Raw genomic sequence first — 25,105 nt, forward strand, 5'->3', positions numbered from 1 at the left:
TTTTGTATATGTATTTCAATAGAAATTTACCTAATTTTATGTGTATTTTGTATATTTATTTTCATACAAATTTAAAATATTTTTGTGTATTTTTGTATATAGTTTGATACAAATTTAGGTTATTCTATGGGTATTTTGTATATCTATTTTCATTCAAATACACATTCTTTTATTGATATTTTGTTTATTTATTTTGACGCGAATTTAAAGTATTTAATGTATTATATATATATTTTATATTATTTATTATCATCATGTGTATTTTTGTATATATATTCCTATAGAAATCAACGTTATTTTATGTGTATTCGTATATATATTTTGAAACAAATTTACCATAGAATAATTAAATTTGTATTATTTTATATGTACGTAATGTAAAAATTTATAAAATTAAAGATGCAATATACCCATAAAATAACTCATATTTAAAAATATATATATACAAAAATACACATAAAATAATTAAATTTGTATTAAAATAAATATACAAAATACACATACAATAAGGTAGATTTTTATTGAAATAGATATGCAAAAAACACATAAAATAAAGTAAATTTGTATCAAAATATATACGAATACACACAATAAAATAACGTAAATTTTTTAGAAAATATATATACAAAAAACACATTAAATAATGTAAATACATAGAAAAATATATATACAAAATACACATAAAATAATGTAAACTCATATCAAAATAAATAAACAAAATTTCCTCTAAAAGAATGTATATTTGTAGGAAAATATATATACAAAATACAAATAAAATAACAAAAATTTGTATAAAAATATATACAAAAATACAGAAAAATAATTTAAATTTGTTTGAAAATACATATGCAAAATACACATGAAATTAGGCAAATTTTTATTGAAATACATATACAAAATACACATAAAATAATGTAAATTTGTATGAAACTATATAAACAAATACACATAAGATAACGTAAATTTCCATAAAATATATGTACAAAATATACATTAAATAATGTAAATATGTCTAAAAATATGTATACAAAATACACAGAATAACGTAAAATCGTATCAAAATAAATAAACAGACTATCAATAAAATAATATAAATTTGTATGAAAATAAAGATGCAAAATACCCATATAATAACGCATATTTGTTTAAAAATATATATACAAAAATACACACAAAATAATTAAATTTGTATCAAAATAAATATACAAAAGGCACATACAATAAAGAAAATTTGTATTGAAATAGATATGCGAAATACACATAAATAATGTAAATTTGAATCAAAATATATATACGAATACACATAAAATAGAATAAATTTCTATGAAAATATATATTAAAAATACATATAAAATTATGTAAATATATATATATATATATATATATATATATATATATATATAGATATATATATATATATATATATATATATATATATATATATATATATATATATATATATATATATTTTATATTATTATATATATATTTATATATATAAATTTAAATAAAATGCACATTATATGTGTATTTGTTATAAAATATTTTGAATACAATTTAATTTATTATATGTATTTTGATAAGCTATATTTGAATTGAAATATATATATTTTATATATAATATTGTTTCAAAAAAATTTTTAACAAATACATATAATAACGTAAATTTGTAAAAAATATATAAACAAAATACACATTAAGTAATGTATAAAAAAAATATTTACAAAATACACAAATAATCAAGTCATTCGTATCAAAATAAATAAACAAAAAACTAATTAAATAATGTAAATTTGTATGAGAAAACATATACAAAATACTCATAAAATAACGTTTTAAGTTTCTATAAAAATATATGTACAAAAATGCACATAAAATTAGTTTGCATAAAAAAATATATACAAAACACACATTAGATAATGTAAATGATTATAAAAATATGTATACAAAATACCTATGAAATAATCTAAATTCGTATCGAGTTAAATTAAGAAAATAACAATAAAATAATGTAATTTTGGATGAAAATATATATAGAAAACACACATAAAATAACCTAAATACAAATACAAATATACACATTAAATAATTTAAAATTGAATGAAATAAATATACAAAATAAACATAAAATAATGTAAATTTGTATGAAAATATATATACAAATACACATAAAATAACATAAATTTGTATAAAATTTGTTTCAAAATATATACGAATACACACAATAAAATAACGTAAATTTTTATGAAAATGTATATATAAAAATAAAAATAATAATTTAAATACGTGAATAAACATATTAAAATACACATAAAATAATGTAAATTCGTAAAAAATTAAATACACAAAATTCCAATAAAAGAATGTATATGTGTAGGAAAATATATATACAAAAAACAAATAAAATAACTAAAATTTGTATAAAAAAAAATACAAAGATACACAAAAATAATATAAATTTGCTTGAAAATAGATATGCAAAATACACATACAGTTAGGCAAATTTGTATTGAAATACATATACAAAACTCAAATAAAATAATGTAAATTTGGATAAAATATATATACAAAATATACATTAAATATTTTAAATATGTATAAAAATATATTATATTATATATATTTTTATTGATATTTGCGTTATTTATGTGTATTTTGTATATGTTTTCTCATAGAAATTTACATTATTTTATTGGTATTTTGTCTATTTATTTTGATACGAATTACAGGATTATTTCTGTATTTTGTACATTTTTTTATACGTATTTACATTATTTAATGTGTATTTTGTTTATATATTTTTATACAAATTTACGTTATTATATGTGTATTTGTATAAGTGTATAAGCATTTTGATACAAATTTACATTATTTTATGTATTTTGTATATATATTTCAATTCAAATTTAGCTTATTTTATGTGTATTTTGTATATATATTTATTTTAATACAAAATCAAATATTTTATGTTTTTTCGTATATATATTTTTATAAAAAAAAAGCGTTATTTTATGGGAAATTTGCATCTTAATTTTCATACAAATTTACATTATTTTATTAATATTTTCTGTATTTATTTTGATACGATTTTACATTATTTTATTTGTGTTTTGTATATATTTTTTTATACATATATACATTGTTTAATGTGTTTTTTGTATATATATTTGATACATATTTATGTTATTTTAAGTTATTTCATGTGTATTTGTTTATATATTTTGACACAAATTTACAATATTTTTTGGGTATTTTGTATATATAATTCAAAAGAAAATTACCTAGTTTTATGTGTATTTTGAATATCTATTTTCATACAAACTCAAATTATTTTTATGTATTTTTGTATATATTTCAATACAAATTTACAAATACAAATACAAATTTATTATTTTATTGGTATTTTGTTTATTTATTTTGATACGAATTACATGATTATATGTGTATTTTGTATATATTTTTCATACGTAATTACATTATTTAATGTGTATTTTGTTTATATATTTTTATATAAAATTTACGTAATTATATGTGTATTTGTAAAAATATTTTGATACAAATTTACTTTATTTTATGTATTTTGTACATATATTTCAATTCAAATTAAGCTTACTTTGTGTGTATTTTGTACATCTATTTTCATACAAATTTAATTACTTCTGTGTATCTTTGTATATTGTTTTATATGAATTTACCTTATTTTATGTGCATTTTGTATATTTATATTTATACAAATATGTAAAATACATATAAAACAATGTAAATTTCTTTCAAAATATATATACGAATACACATAAAATAACGTAGATTTCTATAAAAATATATATACAAAATACACATAAAATGAAGTAAATACGTATAAGAAAATGTATACAAAATACATATAAAATAATGTAAATTCGTATCAAAATAAATAAACAAAATGCCAAGAAAAGAATGTGAATATAAATATACAAAATACACATAATATAACGTAAAATTGTATAAAACTATATACAAAAATAAACAAAAATAATTAAATTTGTATGAAAATAGATATACAAAAGACACATAAAATAAGCTAAATTAGAATTGAAATAAATATCGAAAATACATAAAATAATGCAAATTTGTATCAAAATATATATTCAAATACACATATAATAACGTAAATTTGTATAAAAATATATAAACAAAATACACATTAAATAATGTAAATACGTATAAAATATATATACCGAATATTAATAAAATAATGTAAATTTGTATGAAAATAAAGATGCAAAATTCCCATCAAATAGCGCATTTCTTATAAAAATATATTTACCAAAATACACGTAGATATCTATAAAAATATATATACAAAATACACATAAAATTAAGTAAAAAACGTATAAAAAATGTATACAAAATACACATAAAATAATGTAAATTAGTATCAAAATAAATAAACAAAATACCAATAAAAGAATGTGTATTTGTATATATATATATATATATATATATATATATATATATCTATATATATATATATATATATATATATATATATATATATATATATCTATATATATATACACATTAAATAATATAAATTTGTTTAAAACTATACAAAATACACATGAAATGATGTAAATACGTATAAAAATATATATACAAAATACACATTAAATAATGTAAATTCGCGTCAAAATAAATAAACAAAATATCAATAAAAGAATAATTATTTGTATGAAAATAGATATACAAAATACAGATAAAATAACCAAAATTTGTATCAAACTATATACAAAAATACACAAAAATATTTTAAATTTGTATGGAAATAAATATAAAAAATACATATAAAATTAGGTAAATTTGTATTGAAATACATACGCAAAATACACATAAAATTATGTAAATTTGAATAAAAATACATAAACAAATACACTTAAAATAACGTAAATTTGTATAAAAAAAAGTATGAACAAAATAAAATTAGAATAATGTATAATCGTATCAAAATAAATACACAGAATATTAATAAAATAATGTAAATTTGTGTGAAAATAAAGAAGCAAAATACCCATAAAATAACACATTTTTTTATTTATAAAAATATATATATACCAAAATACACATCAAAAAATTAAATTTGTATTAAAATAAATATACAAAAAATACATACAATAAGGTAAATTTGTATTGAAATAGATATGCAAAATACATATAAAACAATGTAAATTTGTTTCAAAATATATATACGAATACACAGAAAATAACGTAGATTTCTATAAAAATATATATACAAAATACACATAAAATGAAGTAAATACGTATAAAAAAATGTATACAAAATACACATAAAATAATGTAAACTCGTATCAAAATAAATAAACAAAATACCAATAAAAGAATGTGTATTTGTATAAATAAAAATATACAAAATACACATAAAATAACGTAAATTTATATAAAACTATATACATAAATACACAGGAGTAATTAAATTTGTATGAAAATATATACAAAATACACACATAATAAGCTAAATTTGAATTGAGATATATATACAAAATACATGAAATAAAGTAAATTTATCAAAATATTTATACAAATACACATATAATAAAGTAAATTTGTATGAAAATATATAAACAAAATACACATTAAATAATGTAAATACGTATAAAAAAAATATGTACAAAATACACATATAATCATGTAATTCCGATGAAAGAACGAATAATTGTAGGAAAATAAATATACAAAATATACATAAAATAACGAAAATTTGTATAAAAATTTATACAAAAAAAAATCAATTTGATTGAAAATAAATATACAAAATACACATATAATTAGTTAAATTTGTCTTTAAATACATGTACAAAATACATATAAAATAATGTAAATTTTTATGTGCATTTTTGTACATATATTTTTATAGAAACTTAAAACGTTATTTTATGTGTATTTTGTATATGTTTTTTCATACAAATTTACATTATTTAATTAGTTTTTTGTTTATTTATTTTGATACGAATGACTTGATTATTTGTGTATTTTGTAAATATTTTTTATACGTATTTACATTACTTAATGTGTATTTTGTTTATATATTTTTTTTACAAATCTACGTTATTATATGTATATTTGTTAAAAATATTTTGAAACGAATTTACTTCATTTTATGTATTTTGTATATATATTTCAATTCAAATTTAGCTTATTTTGTGTGTATTTTGTATATCTATTTTCATACAAATTTAAATAATTCTGTGTATTTTTGTATATAGTTTTATACAAATTATTATTATTATTATGTATTATGTAAATAAGTATAAAAATATATATATCAAATACACCTAAAAAAATGAAAATTCGTATCAAAATAAATAAACAAAATTCCGATAAAAGAACGTATATTTGTAGGAAAATAAATATACAAAATACACATAAAACTACGAAAATTTGAATAAAAATATTTACTAAAATAAACAAAATTAATTTCGGTTTGTATGAAAATAGATATATATAATATACATATAATTAGTTAAATTTGCATTTAAATACATGTACAAAATACACATAAAATAATGTAAATTTGTATGAAATGAAAACAAATTCACATAAAATAACGTTCATTTGTATGAAATATATACAAAATACACATAAAATAATGTAAATTCGTATAAAAAATAAACAAAATACCAATAAAAGAATGTAAATTTGTATGAAAATAAAGATGCAAAATACTCATAAAATAAAGCATTTTTTTATGAAAATACATATACAAAAATACACATAGAATAATTAAATTTGTATTATTTTATATGTACGTAATGTAAAAATTTCTACAATTAAAGATGCAATATACCCACAAAATAACTCATATTTAAAAAAATATATATACAAAAATACACATAAAATAATTAAATTTGTATTAAAATAAATATACAAAATACACATTCAATAAGGTAGATTTTTATTGAAATAGATATGCAAAAAACACATAAAATAAAGTAAATTTGTATCAAAATATATGCGAATACACACAATAAAATAACGTAGATTTTTATGAAAATATATATACAAAATACACATTAAATAATGTAAATACATATAAATATATATATACAAAATAAACATAAAATAATGTAAATTCGTATCAAAATAAATAAACAAAATTTCCTCTAAAAGAATGTATATTTGTAGGAAAATATATATACAAAATTCAAATAAAATAACAAAAATTTGTATAAAAATATATACAAAAATACACAAAAATAATTTAAATTTGTTTGAAAATAGATATGCAAAATACACATGAAATTAGGCAAATTTTTATTGAAATACATATACAAAATACACATAAGATAATGTAAATTTGTATGAAACTATATAAACAAATACACATAAGATAGCGTAAATTTCCATAAAATATGTACAAAATATACATTAAATAATGTAAATATGTCTAAAAATATGTATACAAAATACACAGAATAACATAAAATCGTATCAAAATAAATAAACAGACTATCAATAAAATAATGTAAATTTGTATGAAAATAAAGATGCAAAATACCCATATAATAACGCATATTTGTTTAAAAATATATATACAAAAATACACATAAAATAATTAAATTTGTATCAAAATAAATATACAAAAGGCACATACAATAAAGAAAATTTGTATTGAAATAGATATGCGAAATACACATAAATAATGTAAATTTGAATCAAAATATATATACGAATACACATAAAATAGAGTAAATTTCTATGAAAATATATATTAAAAATACATATAAAATTATGTAAATAAGTATAAAAATATATATATCAAATACACCTAAAATAATGAAAATTCGTATCAAAATCAATAAACAAAATTCCGATAAAAGAACGTACAAATTTACATTATTTTATGTGCATTTTGTACATGTATTTAAATACAAATTTAACTAATGATATGTGTATTTTGTATATCTTTTTTCATACAAATTGAGATATATTTTTTTGTTTTTTTGTATATATTTTTATTCAAATTTTCGCAATTTTATGTGTATTTTGTATATTTATTTTCCTACAAATATACGTTCTTTCATCGGAGTTTTGTTTATTTATTTTGATACGAATTTTCATTTTTTTAGGTGTATTTGATATATATATTTTTATACTTATTTATATAATTTTATAAGTATTTTGAATATATATTTTCATAGAAATTTACTCTATATGTATATACAAAAAAACACAAAAATAATTTAAATTTGTATGAAAATAAATATACAAAATACACATAAAATTAGGTAAATTTGTATTGAAATACATATACAAAATACACTTAAAATAATGTAAATTTGAATGAAATTATATAAACAAATACACTTAAAATAACGTTAATTTGTATAAAATATATATAAAAATACACATTAAATAATGAAAATATGTATAAAAAAAATCTATACAAAACATAAATAGTATAATAAAAAATCGTATCAAAATATATACACAGAATATTAATAAAATAATGTACATTTGTATGAAAATTAAAATGCAAAATACCTATGAAATTACGCATTTTTATAAAATTTTATATACCAAAATACACATAAAATATTTGAATTTGTATTAAAATAAATATACAAAATGCACATACAATAACGTATATTTGTATTGAAATAGATATGCAAAATACATATAAAACAATGTAAATTTGTTTCAATATATATATATATATATATATATATATATATATATATATATATATATATATATATATATATATATATATATATATATATATATATATATATATATATATTTATATATATATATCTATATATATATATATATATATATATATATAAATATATATATATATATATATATATATATATATATATATATAGATATATAAAATAATTTAAATTCGTATAAATATAAATAGACAAAATACCAATAAGAGAATGTGTATTTGTATAAATATAAATATACAATATGCACATAAAATAACGTAAATTTGTATAAAACTATATACAAAAATACACAGAAGTAATTAAATTTGTATGAAAATAGATATACAAAATACACAAAATAAGCTAAATTTGAATTGAAATATATATACAAAATACATATAATAAAATAAATTCGTTTCAAAATATTTTAACAAAACACATATAATAACGTAAAGTTGTAAAAAATATATATAAACAAAATACACATTAAGTAATGTAAATACGTATAAAAAATATTTACAAAATACACAAATAATCAAGTCATTCGTATCAAAATAAATAAACAAAAAACTAATTAAATAATGTAAATTTGTATGAGAAAACATATACAAAATACACATAAAATAACGTTTTAAGTTTCTATAAAAATATATGTACAAAAATGCACATAAAATTAGTTTGCATAAAAAAATATATACAAAACACACATTAGATAATGTAAATGAGTATAAAAATATGTATACAAAATACCTATGAAATACTAAATTCGTATCGAGTTAAATTAAGAAAATAACAATAAAATAATGTAATTTTGGATGAAAATATATATAGAAAACACACATAAAATAACCTAAATACAAATACAAATATACACATTAAATAATTTAAAATTGAATGAAATAAATATACAAAATAAACATAAAATAATGTAAATTTGTAATAAAATATATGTAAGAATGCACATGAAATAATATAAATTTGTATGAAAATATATATACAAATACACATAAAATAACATAAATTTGTATAAAATTTGTTTCAAAATATATACGAATACACACAATAAAATAACGTAAATTTTTATGAAAATGTATATATAAAATACACATAAAATAATTTAAATACGTAGAAAAATATACATACAAAATACACATAAAATAATGTAAATTCGTAAATACACAAAATTCCAATAAAAGAATGTATATTTGTAGGAAAATATATATACAAAAAACAAATAAAATAACTAAAATTTTTATAAAAACAAAAACAAAAATACACAAAAATAATTTAAATTTGCTTGAAAATAGATATGCAAAATACACATAAAGTTAGGCAAAATTGTATTGAAATACATATACAAAACTCAAATAAAATAATGTAAATTTGGATAAAATATATATACAAAATATACATTAAATATTTTAAATATGTATAAAAATATATTATATTATATATATTTTTATTGATGTTTGCGTTATTTATGTGTATTTTGTATATGTTTTCTCATAGAAATTTACATTATTTTATTGGTATTTTGTCTATTTATTTTGATACGAATTACATGATTATTTCTGTATTTTGTACATTTTTTCATACGTATTTACATTATTTAATGTGTATTTTGTTTATATATTTTTATACAAATTTACGTTATTATATGTGTATTTGTATAAGTGTTTAAGTGTTTTGATACAAATGTACATTATTTTATGTATTTTGTATATATATTTCAATTCAAATTTAGCTTATTTTATGTGTATTTTGTATATCTATTTATTTTAATACAAAATCAAATATTTTATGTTTTTTCGTATATATATTTTTATAAAAATGCGTTATTTTATGTGGAAATTTGCATCTTAATTTTCATACAAATTTACATTATTTTATTAATATTTTCTGTATTTATTTTGATACGATTTTACATTATTTTATTTGTTTTATATTTTTTTATACATATATACATTATTTAATGTGTTTTTTGTATATATATTTGATACATATTTATGTTTTTTTAATTAATTTTATGTTTATTTGTTTATATATTTTGACACAAATATACAATATTTTTTGGGTATTTTGTATATATATTTCAAAAGAAATTTACCTAGTTTTATGTGTATTTTGAATATCTATTTTCATACAAACTCAAATTATTTTTATGTATTTTTGTATATATTTCAATACAAATTTACAAATACAAATACAAATTTATTATTTTATTGGTATTTTGTTTATTTATTTTGATACGAATTACATGATTATATGTGTATTTTGTATATATTTTTTTATACGTAATTACATTATTTAATGTGTATTTTGTTTATATATTTTTATATAAAATTTACGTAATTATATGTGTATTTGTAAAAATATTTTGATACAAATTTACTTTATTTTATGTATTTTGTACATATATTTCAATTCAAATTAAGCTTACTTTGTGTGTATTTTGTACATCTATTTTCATACAAATTTAATTATTTCTGTGTATCTTTGTATATTGTTTTATATGAATTTACCTTATTTTATGTGCATTTTGTATATTTATATTTATACAAATATGTAAAATACATATAAAACAATATAAATTTCTTTCAAAATATATATACGAATACACATAAAATAACGTAGATTTCTATAAAAATATATATACAAAATACAGATAAAATGAAGTAAATTCGCATAAGAAAATGTATACAAAATACACATAAAATAATGTAAATTCGTATCAAAATAAATAAACAAAATGCCAAGAAAAGAATGTGAATATAAATATACAAAATACACATAATATAACGTAAAATTGTATAAAAATTTATACAAAAATAAACAAAAATAATTAAATTTGTATGAAAATATATATACAAAAGACACATAAAATAAGCTAAATTAGAATTGAAATAAATATAGAAAATACATAAAATAATGCAAATTTGTATCAAAATATATATTCAAATACACATAATAACGTAAATTTGTATAAAAATATATAAACAAAATACACATTAAATAATGTAAATACGTATAAAATATATATACCGAATATTAATAAAATAATGTAAATTTGTATGAAAATAAAGATGCAAAATTCCCATCAAATAGCGCATTTCTTATAAAAATATATATACCAAAATACACATAAAATATTTAAATTTGTATTGAAATAAATATACAAACTGCACATACAATAAGGTAAATTTCTATTGAAAGAGATATGCAAAAATTCATATAAAACAATGTAAATTTGTTTCAAAATATATATACGAATACACATAAAATAACGTAGATTTCTATAAAAATATATATACAAAATACACATAAAATTAAGTAAATACGTATAAAAAATGTATACAATAAAAGAATGTGTATTTGTATGAAAATAGATATACAATATACACATAAAATTACCTAGATTTGTATAAAACTATATACAAAAATACACAAAAATAATTTTAATTTGTATGAAAATAAATATACAAAATACACATAAAATTAGGTAAATTTGTATTGAAATACATTTACAAAATACACATAAAATAATGTAAATATGAATGAAAATATATAAACAAATACACTTAAAATAACGTAGATTTGTATAAAATATATATACAAAATACACAATAAATAATGTAAATATGTATAAAAAAAATATATACAAAACACAAATAGAATAATGTAAAATCGTATCAAATTAAATATTCAGAATATTAATAAAACAATGTAAATTTGTATGAAAATAAAGATGCACAATACCCATTAAATAACGCATTTTTTATAAAAATATATTTACCAAAATACACATGAAAAAAATTAATTTGTATTAAAATAAATATACAAAATACACATACAATAAGTTAAATCTGTATTGAAATAGATATGCAAAATACATATAAAACAATATAAATTTGTTTCAAAATATATATACGAATATACATAAAATAACGTAGATTTGTATAAAAATATATATACAAAATACACATAAAATGAAGTAAATACGTATAAGAAAATGTATACAAAATATACATAAAATAATGTAAGTTCGTATCAAAATAAATAAACAAAATACCAATAAAAGAATGTGTATTTGTATAAATATAAATATACAAAAAACACATAAAATAACGTAAATTTGTATAAAACTATATACAAAAATTCACAGAAGTAATTAAATTCGTATGAAAATAGATATACCAAATACAGATAAAATAAGCTAAATTTAAATTGAAATGTATATACAAAATACATAAAATAATGTAGATTTTTTTATAAAAATATATATACCAAAATACAGATCAAAAAATTAAATTTGTATTAAAATAAATATACAAAAAACACATACAATAAGGTAAATTTGTATTGAAATAGATATGCAAAATACATATAAAACAATGTAAATTTGTTTCAAAATATATATACGAATACACATAAAATAACGTAGATTTCTATTAAAAAATATATACAAAATACATATAAAATGAAGTAAATACGTATAAAAAAACATAAATAATGTAAATTCGAATCAAAATAAATATACAAAATATCAATAAAAGAATGTGTATTTCTATAAATATATGTATACAAAATACACATAAAATGTCGTAAATTTATATAAAACTATATACAAAAATACACAGAAGTATTTTAATTTGTATGAAAATAGATATACAAAATAAGGTAAATTCGTTTCAAATTCAATAAACAAAATTCAGATAAAAGAACGAATATTAGTAGAAAAAATAAATATACAAAAAAACACATTAAATAACGAAAATTTGTATGAAAATATATAAAAAAATAAACAAAAATTATATCAATTTGTATGAAAATATATATACAAAATACACATGTATTTTGTATATCTATTTTCACACAAATTTAATTACTTTTGTGTATTTTTGCATATAGTTTTATTTAAATTTACGTTATTTTATTTGTATTTTGTATATTTATATATATACAATACACATTCTTTTATTAGTATTTTGTTTATTTATTTTGATACGAGTTTACATTATTTTATGTTTATTTTGTATACCTTTTTTTATACGTATTTACTTCATTTTATGTGTATTTTGTATATTTATTTTCATAGAAATCTACGTTATTTTATGTGTATTCGTATATATATTTTGAAAAAAAATTACATGGTTTTATATGTATTTTGCATATCTATTTCAATACAAATTTACCTTATTGTATGTGCATTTTGTATATTTATTTTAATAGAAATTCAAATATTTTATTTTATGGGTATTTTGCTTTTTAATTTTCATACAAATTTACACTATTTTATTAATATTCTGTGTATTTATTTTGATACGATTTTATCTTATTCTATTTGTGTTTTGTATATATTTTTTTATACATATTTACATTATTTAATGTGTATTTTTTATATATATTTTATACAAATTTACGTTATTTTAAGTGTATTTGTTTATGTATTTTCATTCAAATTTACATTATTTTATGTGTATTTTTTAAATGTATTTCAGTACAAATTTACCTAATTTTATGTGTATTTTGTATATTTATTTTCATACAAATTAAAATTATTTTTGTGTATTTTTGTTTATAGTTTTATACAAATTTAGGAGATTTTATGTGTATATTGTATATCTATTATCATACAAATACACATTCTTTTATTGATATTTTGTTTATTTATTTTGACGCGAATTTACATTATTTAATGTGTATTTTATATATATATATATATATATATATATATATATATATATATATATATATATATATATATATATATATATATATATATATATATATATATATATTTTTTTTTATACGTGTTTACATCATTTGATGTGTATTTTGTATATATATTTCTATAGAAATCTACGTTGATTTATGAGTATTCGTATATAGATTTTGAAATAAATTTACACTGTTTTATGTGTATTTTGCATATTTTTTCAATACAAATTTATTTTTTTGTATATGCATTTTGTATATTAATTTTAATACAAAATTTATTTATGCTATGTGTATTTTTGTATGTGTATTTTTATAAAAATATGCTTTATTTTATGGGTACTTTGCATTTTTATTTTCATACAAATTTACATTATTTTATTTATATTGTTTTTTTTTAAACAATTTTACATTATTCTATGTGTATTTTGTATATCTATTTTTATACGTATTTTCTTAATTTTATGTGTATTTTGTATATATATTTATATAGAAATCTACGTTATTTTATGTGTATTCGTATTTTGAAACAAATTTACATTGTTTTATATGTATTTTTGCATATCTCTTTCAATACAAGTTTACCTTATTGTATGTGCATTTTGTATATTTATTTCAATACAAATTTAAATATTTTATGTGTATTTTGGTATATATATTTTAATAAGAAATGCGCTATTTGATGGGAGTTTTGCATCTTTATTATCATACAAATTTACATTATTTTATTAATATTCGGTGTATTTATTTTGATACGATTTCACATTATTCTATTTGTTTTTTGTACATATTTTTTTTATACATATTTACATTATTTAATGTGTATCTCGCATATATATTTCATACAAATTTATTATCACATTCTTTTCATGATATTTTGTTTATTTATTTTGACACGAATTTACCAAGATATGTATTTTGTATATATATTTTTATACGTATTTATATAATTTCATGTGTATTTTGTATATATATTTCTATAGAAATCTACGTTATTTTATGTGTATTCGTATATATATTTTGAAACAAATTTACTTTGTTTTATATGTATTTTTGAATATCTCTTTCAATACATATTTACCTTACTATATATGCATTTTGTATATTTATTTCAATAAAAATTTAAATATTTCATGTGTATTTTGTTATATATATTTTTATAAAAAATGCGCTATTTTATGGGAATTTTGCATCTTTCTTTTCATACAAATTTACATTATTTTATTGATATTCTGCATATTTATAATGATAGGATTTTACATTATTCTATTTGTTTTTTGTATATATTTTTTTTATACACATTTACATTATTTAATGTGTATCTTGCATATATATTTTATAAAAATTTACGTTATTTTAAGTGTATTTGTTTATATATTTTCATTCAAATTTACATTATTTTATGTGTATTTTGTATATGTATTTCAATACAAATTTATCTAGTTTTATGTGTATTTTGTATATTTCTTTATTTACAAATTTTAAATTTTTTTGGGTATTTTTGTATATAGTTTTATACAAATTTAGGTTATTTTATGTACGCATTTACATTATTAAATGTGTGTTTTGCATATATATTTTTATGCAAATTTACTTTATTTTATGTGCATTTTTGTACATAGAATCTATATTTTTTTTTAAATTTGCGGTATTTAATGTGTATTTGTATATGTTTTCTCATACAAATTTACATTATTTTATTGCTATTTTGTTTATTTATTTTGATAGGAATGAGAATAGATATACAAAATATACATAAAATAAACAAAATTTGTATTGAAATATATATACTAAATATATAAAATAATGTAAATTTGTATCAAAATATTTTAACAGATGCGCATAAAATAACGTAAATTTGTTTTAAAATATACAAAATACACATTAAATAACGTAAATATGTATAAAAAAATATATACAAAAACAAATAGAATAATGTAAAATCGTATCAAAATAAATACACAGAATATTAATAAAACAATGTAAATTTGTATGAAAATAAAGATGCAAAATACCCATTAAATAACTCATTAACACATGAAAAAAATAATTTGTATTAAAATAAATATACAAAATACATATACAATAAGGTAAATCTGTATTGAAATAGATATGCAAAATACATATAAAACAATGTAAATTTGTTTCAAAATATATATACGAATACACATAAAATAACGTAGATTTGTATAAAAATATATATACAAAATACACATAAAATGAAGTAAATACGTATAAGAAAATGTTTACAAAATACACATAAAATAATGTAAATTCGTATAAAAAAATAAAAAAAATACCAATAAAAGAATGTGTATTTGTATAAATATAAATATACAAAATACACATAAAATAACGTAAATTTGTATAAAACTATACACAAAAATACACAGAAGTAATTTAATTCGTATGAAAATAGATATACAAAATACAGATAAAATAAGCTAAATTTGAATTGAAATGTATATACAAAATACATAAAATAATGTAAATTTGTATCAAATTATTTATAAAAATACATATAATAACGTAAATTTGTTTAAAAATATATAAACAAAATACACATTGTAATGTAAATAAGTATAAAAAATATGAACAAAATACACATATAATCATATAACTCGTATCAAACTAAATAAACAAAATATCAATAAAATAATGTAAATTTGTATGAGAAAACATATACAAATACATATAAAATAACGCTAATTTCCATAAAAATATATGATCAAAAATGAACGTAAAATAAAGTAACTTTGGATAAAAATATATATATACAAAACACACATTAAATAATGTAAATGCGTACGTAAAATAACCTAAATTTGTTTAAAACTGTATACAAAAATACGCAAAAATAATTCAAATTTGTCTGAAAAGAAATATACAAAATACACATAAAATTAGGTTAATTTGTATTGAAATAAATATACAAAATACAAATAAAATAATGTAAATTTGAAAGAAAATATATAAAAAAATACACATATAATAACGTAAATTTGTATGAAATATATATACAAAATACACATAAAATAATGTAAATATGAATAAAAAAATATATACAAAACACAAATAGAATAATGTAAAATCGTATCAAAATATATACACAGAATATTAATAAAATAATGTAAATTTGTATAAAAATTAAGATGCAAAATACCTATAAAATAACGCATTTTTTATAAAATTATTGATACTAAAATACACATAAAATATTTGAACTTGTATTAAAATAAATATACAAAATGCACATACAATAAGGTAAATTTGTATTGAAATAGATATGCAAAATACATATAAAATAAAGTAAATTTGTTTCAAAATATATATACGAATACACATAAAATAACGTAGATTTCTATAAAAATACATATACAAAATACACATAAAATTAAATAAATACGTATAAAAAAATGTATACAAAATACATATAAAATAATGTAAATTCGTATAAATGTAAATAAACAATATACCAATAAAAGAATGTGTATTTGTATAAATATAAATATACAAAATGCACATAAAATAACGTAAATTTATATAAAACTATATACATAAAATAACGCAAATTTCTATAAAAATGTATGTACAAAAATGAACATTAAATAAATTTGCATAAAAATATATATACAAAACACACATAAGATAATGTAAATGAGTAAAAAAATATGTATACAAAATACATATGAAATAATCTAAATTCGAATCGAATTAAATTAAGAAATACCAATAAAATAATGTAATTTTGGATGAAAATATATATACAAAATACACATAAAATAACCTAAATACAAATACAAATATACACACAAAATAATTTAAAATTGAATGAAATAAATATACAAAATAAACATAAAATAAGGTAACCTAAAGATAATCTAAGATAACCTAAATGCAAATACAAAAATACACATTAAATAATTCAAAATTGAATGAAATAAATATACAAAATAAACATAAAATAAGGTAAATTTGTAATAAAATATATGTAAGAATACACATAAAATAATATAAATTTGTATGAAAATAGATACGCACATACACATAAAATAACATGAATTTGTATAAAATTTATTTCAAGATATATACGAATACACTCAATAAAATAACGTAAATTTTTATGAAAATGTATATATAAAATACACATAAAATATTTTAAATACGTAGAAAAATATATATACAAAATACACATAAAATAATGTAAATTCGTAAAGAATTAAATACACAAAATTCCAATAAAAGAATGTATATTTGTAGGAAAATATATATACAAAAAACAAATAAAATAACTAAAATTAGTATAAAAATATATACAAAAATACACAAAAATTATTTAAATTTGTTTGAAAATAGATATGCAAAATACACATAAAGTTAGGCAAATTTGTATTGAAATACATATACAAAACTCACATAAAATAATGTAAATTTGTATGAAAATATATAAACAAATACATATAAAATAACGTAAATTTGGATAAAATATATATACAAAATATACATTAAATATTTTAAATATGTATAAAAATATATTATATTATATATATTTTTATTGATATTTGCGTTATTTATGTGTATTTTTTATATGTTTTCTCATAGAAATTTACATTATTTTATTGATATTTTGTCTATTTATTTTGATACGAATTACATGATTATTTGTGTATTTTGTACATTTTTTTATACGTATTTACATTATTTAATGTGTATTTTGTTTATATATTTTTATACAAATTTACGTTATTATATGTGTATTTGTATAAGTATTTTGATACAAATTTACATTATTTTATGTATTTTGTATTTATATTTCATTTCATATTTAGCTTATTATATGTGTATTTTGTATATCTATTTATTTTAATACTAAATCAAATATTTTATGTTTTTTCGTATATATTTTTATAAAAAAATGCGTTATTTTATGGGTATTTTGCATCTTAATTTTCATACAAATATACATTTTTTTATTAATATTTTCTGTATTTATTTTGATACGATTTTACATTATTTTATTTGTGTTTTGTATATATTTTTTTATACATATTTACATTATTTAATGTGTTTTTTGTGTATATATTTGATACATATTAACGTTATTTTACGTTATTTTATGTGTATTTGTTTATATATTTTGACACAAATTTACAATATTTTATGGGTATTTTATATATATATTTCAAAAGAAATTTACCTAGTTTTATGGGTATTTTGAATATCTATTTTCATACAAACTCAAATTATTTTTATGTATTTTTGTATATATTTCAATACAAATTTTAGTTATGTTATGTGTATTTTGTAAATCTATTTGCATTCAAATATATATTATTTTATTGGTATTTTGTTGATTTATATTGATAAGAATTTACATTATTTTATATGTTCTTTGTATATATATTTTTATACGCATGTACATTATTTAATATTTATTTTGAATATATAATTTTATACAAATTCATGGTATTTTATGTGTATTTGTATATATAATTTCATATAAATTTACATTATTTTATGTGTATTTTGTACATATATTTCATTACAAATATACCTTATTTTATGTTTATTTTGTATGTGTATTTTGTACATTTATATTTATACAAATACACATTCTTTTATTGGTATTTTGTTTATTTATTTTGTTTCGAATTTACATTATTTTACGTGTATTTTGTTTACATTTTTTTATACATATTTAATATGTGTTTTGTATATATATTTTTATCCAAAGTTACTTTATTTTACGTTCATTTTTGGACATATATTTTTATAGAAATTAGCGTTATTTTATATGTATTTGTATATGTTTTCTCATACAAATTTACATTATTTTATTGATATTTTGTTTATTTAGTTTGATACGAATTACATGATTATATGTGTATTTTGTACATATTTTTTATACGTATTTACATTACTTAATCTGTATTTTGTTTATATATTTTTAAACAAATTTACGTTATTATATGTATTTTTATAAATATTTTGATACAAATTTACATTATTTTATGTATTTTGTATATACATTTCAATTCAAATTTAGCTTATTTTATCTGTATTTTGTATATCTATTTTCATACGAATTTAATTACTTCTGTGTATTTTTGTATATAGTTTATACAAATTTACGTTATTTTATGTGTATTTTGTATATTTATATTTATACAAATATACTTTCTTTTATTGGTATTTTGTTTATTTATTTTGATACGAATTTACATTATTTTATGTGTATTTTGTATACATTTTCTTATACGTATTTACTTCATTTTATGTGTATTTTGTATATATATTTTTATACAATTGTACGTTATTTTATGTGTATTCGTATATATATTTTGAACCAAATTTACATTGTTTTATATGTATTTTGCATATCTATTTCAGTACAGATTTACCTTATTGTATGTGTATTTTGTATATTTATTTTAATACAAATTAATTTTTTCATGTGTATTTTGGTATATATATTTTTATAAAAAATGCGTTATTTAATTGGTATTTTGCATCTTTATTTTCATTCAAATTTACATTGTTTTATTAATATTCTGGTATTTATTTTGATACGATTTTACATTATTCTATTTGTGTTTTGTATATATTTTTTTATACATATTTACACTATTTAATGTGTATTTTGTATATTTTAAAACAAATTTACGTTATTTTATGCGCATCTGTTAAAATATTTTGATACAAATTTACATTACCTTATGTATTTTGTATATATATTTCAATACAAATTTAGTTTATTTTATGTATATTTTGTATATCTATTTTCATTCGCATCAAAATAAATAAACAAAATAGCAATAAAATAATGTAAATTTGTATGAGAAAACATATACAAACACACATAAAATAACGCAAATTTCTAAAAAAATATATGTACAAAAATACACATAAAATAAAGTCAATTTGCATAAAAATAGATACAAAACACACATTAAATAATGTAAATGCGTACAGAAAATAACCTAAATTTGTATAAGCCTATATACAAAAATACACAAAAATATTTAAAATTTGTATGAAAAGAAATATACAAAATACACATAAAATTAGGTAAATTTGTATTGAAATACATATACAAAATACACATCAAATAATGTAAATTTGAATGAAAATATATAAACAAATACACTTAAAATAAAGTAGATTTGTATAAAATATATATGCAAGATACACATTAAATAATGTAAATATGTATAAAAAAATATATACAAAAAACAAATAGAATAATGTAAAATCGTATCAAAATAAATACACAGAATATCAATAAAATAATGTAAATTTGTTTGAAAATAAAGATGCAAAATTCCCATAAAATAGCACATTTTTTTTTAAATATATATACCAAAATACACATAAAATAATAAAATTTGTATTGAAATAAATATACAAAATGCATATACAGTAAGGTAAATTTGTATTGAAAGAGCTATTCAAAAATACATATAAAACAATGTAAATTTGTTTCAAAAAATATATACGAATACATATAAAATAACGTAGATTTCTATAGAAATATATATACAAAATTCATATTCAAAAATATATATAAAACAATGTAAATTTGTTTCAAAATATATATACGAATACATAAATGACGTAAATATATATATATATATATATATATATATATTTCTATAGAAATATATATATATAAAATACATATACAATTATGTAAATACGTATAAAAATATATATACAAAATACATATTAAATAATGTAAATTCGTGTCAAAATAAATAAACAAAATATCATGAAAAGAGTGTGTACTTGTATGAAAATAGATAATAGATAATAAATTTGTATAAAACATATACGCAGGATACACATTAAATAATGTAAATATGTATAAAAAAATATATACAAAAAACAAATAGAATAATGTAAAATCGTATCAAAATAAATACACCGAATATTAAAAAAATAATGTAAATTTGTATGAAAATAAAGATGCAAAATTCCCATAAAATAGCGCATTTCTTATAAAAATATATATAACAAAATACACATAGAATATTTAAATTTGTATTGAAATACATATACAAAATGCACATACAATAAGGTAAATTTGTATTGAAAGAGATATGCAAAAATACATATAAAACAATTAGATTTTTTCTTAGGCATTTTGTGTGCATATTTTTATACTCATTTAAATTATCTAATGTGTGTTTTGTATATTTTTTTTTATGCAAATTTAGTTTATTTTATGTGCATTTTTGTACATATATTTTTTATAGAAATTTGCGTTATTTTATGTGTATTTTCTATATGTTTTCTCATACAAATTTACATTATTTTATTGGTATTTTGTTTATTTATTTTGATACGAGTTACATGATTATATATGTATTTTGTACATATTTTTTTTTTACGTATTTACATTATTTAATGTGTATTTTGTTTATATATTTTTATACAAATTTACGTTATTATATGTGTATTTCTATAAATATTTTGATACAAATTTACATTATTTTATGTATTTTGTATATATATTTCAATTCAAATTTAACTTATGTGTATTTTGTATATCTCTTTACATACAAATTTAATTGCTTTTGTGTATTTATGTATATAGTTTTATATAAATTTACGTTATTTTATGTGTATTTTGTACATTTATATTTATACAAATACACATTCTTTTATTAGTATTTTATTTATTTATTTTGATACGAGTTTACATTATTTTATCTGTATTTTGTATACATTTTTTATACGTATTTACTTCATTTTATATGAATTTTGTATACATATTTTTATAGAAATCTACGTTATTTTATGTGCATTCGTATATATATTTTGAAACAAATTTACATTGTTTTATATGTATTTTGCATATCTATTTCAATAGAAATTTACCTTATTGTGTGTGCATTTCGTATATTTATTTTAATACAAATTCAAATATTTTATGTGTGTTTTGGTATATATATTTTTATAAAAAATGCGCTATTTTATGGGTATTTTTCATCTTAATTTTCATACAAATTTACATTATTTTATTAATATTCTGTGTATTTATTTTTATACGATTTTAAATTATTCTCTTTGTGTTTTGTATATATTTTTACATATTTACATTATTTAATGTGTATTTTGTATATATATTTTATACAAATTTACGTTATTTTAAGTGTATTTGTTTATATGTTTTCATTTAAATTTACCTTATTTTATGTGTATTTTGTAAATATATTTTAATACAAATTTACGTAATTTTATGTGTATTTTGTATATATATTTTCATACAAATTTTTATTATTTTTGTGTATTTTTGTATATAGTTTTATACAAATTTATGTTATTTTATGTTTATTTTGTATATCTATTTTCATACAAATACACATTCTTTTATTGATATTTTGTTTATTTATTTTGTCGCGAATTCACATTACGTAATGGGTATTTTGTATATATATTTTTATACGTATTTACATCATTTCATGTGTATTTTGTATATATATTTCTATAGAAATCTACGTTGATTTATGTGTATTCTTATATAGATTTTGAAACAAATTTACACTGTTTTATGTGTATTTTGCATATTTTTTCAATACAAATTTACCTTATTGTATATGCATTTTGTATATTAATTTTATTACAAATTTAATTATTCTATGTGTATTTTTGTATATGTATTTTTATAAAAATATGCTTTATTTTATACGTATTTTGCATCTTTATTTTCATACAAATTTACATTATTTTATATGTATTTTGCATCTTTATTTTCATACAAATTTACATTATTATATTGATATTCTGTTTATTTTTTTTAAACGATTTTACATTATTCTATGTGTATTTTGTATATATATTTTATAGAAATGTACGTTATTTTATGTTTATATATTTTCATTTCATAAAAATTTACAGTATTTTATATGTATTTTGTACATGTATTTAAAGACAAATTTAACTAATTATATGTGTATTTTGTATATCTATTTTCATTCAAATTGAAATTTTTTTATACAAATTTTCGTTATTTTATGTATATTTTGCATATTTATTTTCCTACAAATATACGTTCTTTCAACGGAATTTTGTTTATTTATTTTGATACGAATTTACATTATTTTAGGTGTATTTGGTATATATATTTTTTACTATTTACATAAGTTTATGTGTATTTTGTATGTATATTTTCATAGAAATTTACTCAATTTTATGTGTATTCGTGTATATATTTTGATACAAATTTACATTATTGATGTGTATTTTAGATATCTATTTCAATACAAATTTACTTTATTGTATATTTATTTCAATACAAATTTAATTATTTCATGTGTATTTTTGTATTTATATTTTTATGCAAATATGCGTTATTATATGGGTATTTTGCATCTTTATTTTCATACAAATTTACATTATTTAATTGATATTCTGTTTATTTATTTTGATACGATTTAACATTATTCTATGTGTATTTTGTATATATATTTTTTATACATATTTACATTATTTAATATTTATTTTGTATATATATTTTATCCAAATTTACGTTATTTTATGTGTATTTGTTTATATATTTTCATACAAATTTACATTATTTTATGTGAATTTTTTATATGTATTTCAATACAAATTTGCCTAATTTTATGTGTATTTTGCAAATATATTTTCAAACAAATTTAAATTATTTTTGTGTA

This window comes from Eriocheir sinensis, chromosome 12 (genome assembly GCF_024679095.1).
Source record: "Eriocheir sinensis breed Jianghai 21 chromosome 12, ASM2467909v1, whole genome shotgun sequence".
Classification (NCBI taxonomy): Eukaryota; Metazoa; Arthropoda; class Malacostraca; order Decapoda; family Varunidae; genus Eriocheir; species Eriocheir sinensis.